Source organism: Lactuca serriola, chromosome 7 (genome assembly GCF_051521515.1).
Source record: "Lactuca serriola cultivar US96UC23 chromosome 7, Lser_US96UC23_V15, whole genome shotgun sequence".
Taxonomy (NCBI): Eukaryota; Viridiplantae; Streptophyta; class Magnoliopsida; order Asterales; family Asteraceae; genus Lactuca; species Lactuca serriola.
In genome coordinates this window covers 150,895,748-150,901,566 of record NC_136414.1, presented here as the reverse complement: position 1 = coordinate 150,901,566, position 5,819 = coordinate 150,895,748, and positions in this window count along the sequence as shown.

The window sequence follows — 5,819 nt, the reverse complement described above, 5'->3', positions numbered from 1 at the left end:
CTATGGCCAAATTTTCCAAATTGGGCCCAAGCCCCTTACACGGGCCTTACTCTAGGCCCATTAAATTACTCTGGACCATTTCCTTGATCTTAGATAGCCCATTTAATAATCTAATCATCAAGGCCCAATAGAAAGGCCCAACAATAAACCCAAGTGAAATTAGGGTTTCACATAAAATGATGATTAGGGTTAAGTTTCCTACTTAACCCATTAAGGACTTAATCCATTAAGTCCAATATTGCTTAGACTAATTTCCGCCAATGATTATTATTTAATATTCCTAGTTATTCATAAGTCCCGCGTGTCTCGATTAATTCCCCAAAATTAGGGTTTTGACGGCATTAGGGTTTTCCAAACCCTAATTAGGGTTTCCAACCCAAATACTAGCCCATTTATTAATTTGTTGGGCTTTTAGATCAATTATGGCTTTATTGGGCCTATTAAACCCACTAAAATATTATTAAGCCCATAAGGGTTTTATTAGGTCCATTAGAGTCCATTAAGCTTCATTGGGCCCATTTGAGATTCTTTGGGCCATTAGGGTTTCAAGCACCCCAAACGAATCAACACCATGAGGCAAAGCACGCCGCCACCCGACACGGCGGCCGGTGGCGGCAGCCACCACCCTAAGGTGGTGGTTTTCAATTTCTTTCATTATTCCAATTTGCAATTTACACATTATAATGCTAAGCTCAAAATAAACACACAATAACAAAATAAACACACAAAAGCGGCACATGGCGGCAGCCACCACCTCACGGTGGTGGTGGTGGTTGTTCTCGGTTTTCCGGCCAACACACAACACACACTATAACCGAAAACATGCATACATACGTGTTTTGCTTGCTAGGCGAGCCCAACACCCACCTATGCTTCGTTCTTCAATCATCCAGTCACCCTTCTGATGGCGCACGACGACGATATCAACCTCTTTCCATAGCAGCCACCACCTCCTGGTGGTGGCGGTGGTTCTTTTGGTTCCCAGCTAAGAAATATACTCCCATATAAACAAGCCCGAAGATTGGCGGCGGTAACACACGACTGGTGGTCGTAGCACCGGAGAAATAAAGAAGAAGGTAGAAGAAGAAGAACACGGCGACAATGGATGGCGGTAGCAGACAGCGTTTTGCCATGGCAGTGACACCGCAACCGCCCAACTGGCTGACAGATGTTGCACCTACGGATTCAACCTCGACTTCACCGGCAAGAGGAGCATCAGGGGGGTTAGACGGTAGTAACGACTGAGAATACTCCGATAGGTGACAACGGCGGCTAACAGCGGTGGCAAGGGTGGGCGACGCCGGGAATAAAAGATGGGGAGGTAAGGATGGCGGCTGGAGGGAGGTATAAGGTTGACTGCATAAAATGGTCAATAGGGTTAGGGTTTATTCCCTATATACCCGACACCCTTAAACATTTTTTCCATGATGCCACAATTAGCCCCTCTCTTCTCATATCTTTTCAAACTAAGCCCAAATTTTACCTTTTCTACCCCAGCTTCGGAAATCCCCTTCAAATCTTATACCTGATTTACCAAACAACCCCTACGTCTCCAAAATCTCTTCCATGAAGTCCTATTAATTTCCATTTAGTCCGTTCCTTCCATAAAACTTACAAATTAAGTCCGGATTTACACTTTTAACCCCCAATCTCCTAGAGTGTGACAATTAACTCCTCGAGACCAACCTTTGACATATAATTATCTATTTTAGGGCTACTATTTGCTTATTAAATTATTTATTTAATAAATAAATAAATAGAGTGTTACATACTTCACGATAACACAGATCCCGCGTTCAAAAAACAAACGTACGGATGCTTTAAGTAAGTTATCATCTTCATCTTTCTCTCACTTAACGAAAAGTGTCCTGGTCGAAATTTTCCCATGCAGGAGCATAGATGTGAAATTTGTCAATACAGTCGAGGAAATAGGACCGTCATGGATGGACCCGATCGTACGCTACCTGATGGATGGGACCCTTCTAGACGACCAAATGGAAGCAAGGAAAATAAGGATCAAAGCCCCCCAATATTCAATCAAACAGAGTGTGCTTTATCGAAAAAGGATATTTGAGCCCGTGGTTAAGATGCGTTGGACCCAAACAGGCAAACTATGTTTTACGTGAAGCACACTTCGGGTCTTGTGGTACACATGCAAGAGCTCGAAGCATCGTTCAAAAGGTCTCAAGGCTTGGGTACTATTGGCCTATGATGTATCAAAATACCACAAGAATTGTGGAAACATGCCAGAATTGTCAGCAACATGCACCAACGATACGACAACCTCAATGTGAACTAACAAGCATCTCAAGCCCATGACCCTTTTACCAATAAGGAATCGACATAGTGATAGTCTCCATAGACTATTTTACAAAATGGGTAGAAGTTGAGCCGGTAGCAACAATCACCGGTCAAAAGGTATTGCAGTTCGTTTGGCGCAATATTGTTTGTCGCTTCGGAATTCCATGAATAATCATCAACGACAACGAGAGGCAGTTTTCCAACAACCCTTTTAGATAATTGTGCGAAGAACTTAAATCAAGCAAAATTTCATGTATGTTGCTCACCCACAGGCAAATGGACAAACTGAGGTAACAAATCGGACCATATTACAAGGCTTGAAAGCAAGACTCGATAAGGCTAAAGGAAAATGGATCGAAGAATTGTCAAACTTTCTTTGGGCATATCGAACTGGAACCGATTGCACGCCCTTTAGCCTAGTTTATGGCTTAGAAGCTGTTCTTCCACCCGAGATTGGCTTACCAACTTATCGCGTCAATAAATTTGACCTAACCACAAATGACGTAAACCTAAGCCTCAATCTTGATTGACTAGAAGAACAACGAGAGTTGGCTTCTTTAAGGAACGCTAGATATAAAACATTGACAAAATGATACCATAACAACAAAGTAAAACATAACCAATTTAAAATTGGTGATTTTCGTTCTAATAAAAAATGAGGCCAGCAAACAAGAAGGCCAAAAGAAGCTAGATCCCAATTGGGAAGGCCCTTACCAAGTAACAGGAACCAATAGTTATCATGCTAGTATCGACCGACCCCCATTTAAGATGTTGTACGGTTGGAGGTATAGGACTCTTGTGTGCTGGGGCGAGGTAGGGCATCGAGTCATGGGAAGCACCGAAGTGGTGCTCAAGACTACCGAGTTGATTCAGTAGGTGCGTGACAGATTGCGAGTCGCACAGAGCCGTCAGAAAAAGTTATGCTGACTGGCACCGATCAGATCTCGAGTTTCAGGTGGGAGATTTCGTTTTGATGAAAGTGTCACCATGGAATGGTGTCATTGGGTTTCAAAAGAGGGGCAAGTTGGGACCCTAATTTATTGGTCCATTCAGGATTTCTGCCTGAGTCAACAGGGTTGTTTATCGACTGGACCTCCCGGATGACCTGAGTCATATTATAACACATTCCATGTGACCCAGCTTCGGAAGTGTGTCACTAACAAGGCTGCAAACATATCTCTGGACAACATTCAAGTAGATGAGAGCTTGGACTACATTGAGAAAACCACCGCGGTTCTGGATAGAAAAACTAAGGTTCTTCGTAACAGGGAGGTGAAGCTAGTGTAGGTGAAATGGCAGAACTGAATAGGCTCCGAATGGACATGGGATCCGGAAGATGAGATGCGAGAGCATTACCCATATCTCTTTGCGTCTGCGAACTTCGAGGATGAAGTCTAGTTCAAGTGGGGGAGAGTTGTAACACTCAAAATCAGGTAACTACCATTTATACCCTTGAAGTGAAAAATATAGCATAATTTTCCCTTAGTATGTGGGGCGTACTCTAGGAGTACGTTTAGCGTACTAAGGATGAATGATCGCGGAGGGTGGTCGCGTACGCGAGGTGTACGCGGCAGAAGAGAAAAACCCTAATTCTCGGACTTGACACCTATTTAAACATCCTTAAGCCTCTTGGACGAAACCCTAATCAACCTCCATAGCCTCATTTCGCCCTTTTACCTCAGATTTTACTTGTGAGAGTGTTCTTGAGCTTAAAGAGTGTATTTGTGGCCATTTTAGAGATCATTCAAGAAGAAGAAGTTAGTGAGCAAGCTTGGTGTGGAATTGAGCTTCAAGATCCTGCATCTAGTTCACCTTGAGGAGCTTCTGGAGGTATAAAGTTTTAATCTTGCCATATTATTCATTAGATTGAGCTATGGTTTGCTTATTTGTCCCATTTGTGTTCATGGTGATGGGTTTTGTATACTACAACATCCTATGATGCACATACAACCCTAAATGCCTTGGATCTATGTTTTCTCTAATTATACATGTAATGTTATTTCTAAAGCATTAAGCCTATAACTACCATGCAATTGACATAAATAATATGAAATACTAGTTAGGATGACATACCTCTTATGTAGCTTGAAACATTGTTGTATTTGGCCTTAAGAGCTTAACACTAAAAGTATGAATGCCTCAAATGGCTCACAACTCACCTAGGACAAAGGTGGCTCTTGAGAGAGAATCTTTATGCACCAAAAACACCTCCAAGAACTCCAAGAACTACAAGTAGGTGTTTTTAGGTTATGAAGCATATGTAGGATTCCAAGGGTCATGGGTATAACCCAAATCCATGCCCATGGGTTCTATGATCCATGGTTCATGTGGGCCAACTCTTTATGTGTCTATACATAAACTTGGTCAAACATGAATCATAAGCCCAACACATATAAATATAACTAATTACCATAATTAGTCCCCATAGATTTAACTAGTCTCTTTTGATCACTAAATTAATTCTTGATCAATACTAATTAAACATATGATTTCATATTAATATATTAGAACTTATAATATATTAATAAATCATATATAACATTTTCTCAAGAGTGTCCATCCTAACAAATTGTCCTGGAGTTATGCAACCCAAATGGACCATGCTACTCTCGGGTCTAGTACATACCAATAGTAGTTATGGGCTTAGACATCTAATCCAATAGTCCCCCACTTGGATAAGTCTAAAACTATTATTGCAAGTAAGACTCCAAAACCTGACTAGCAATCGTAGCTCTTAAAGCCGCTGTCGAACTTTGATCTAGTCAATGACATGTCCATTAGATAAGGGATCATATATTTCTTCATTCTAGATATCATATGGACTGAGACATGGATTATAATCATTCTCTTTGTCCATTTGTTGTTTCCCGATTTCCGATTTATGATGACCAACTAATTGAACAAATCAAATCAGTCCAGGCCCGACCAAGCATTTAGGGTTGTCATCACTAAATCATCGAGGGGCCAACATATATCTCTCTTACCTCTCCAAGGGTAAAAGGAATGGATAAAATTCGACTCATATGCTTTCTCTATCTACTCATCAAATCATGCACAACAATGTGTTTTATAACACCAAGTTATTGGTGCGTTTTCACATTATCAATGTGCAATCGACTTGTAGACTGCAACTCATATCTCTCTATTTCAAGAATATAAGATATTATCATCTCATGATCACTCGTGGTAAAATCCATGATGTGATTCAAATGAGCATGGGTTTAGTCCAATACTCGAATCTTATTCCAGGAGCACTAATGAATACTGCAGCTATGTCTAAAACACCTAGACAAACTACAGACCCATTCATGACAGTCTTGCCTCAATACCTACTTCCAAAGTATGATCGACTGTTGATGGTTTGAATAACCTAGTTATTCCGGAAGTCAAAACATGAAAAGTGAAACACAAGAATAATACTAATCATATATGGCCCCAAAACTTTGAGTGTCATATTGATTACTCGTTATTCATTGTATAATGTTTCGAATAATCAACTTTATACTTGAATTAAAACA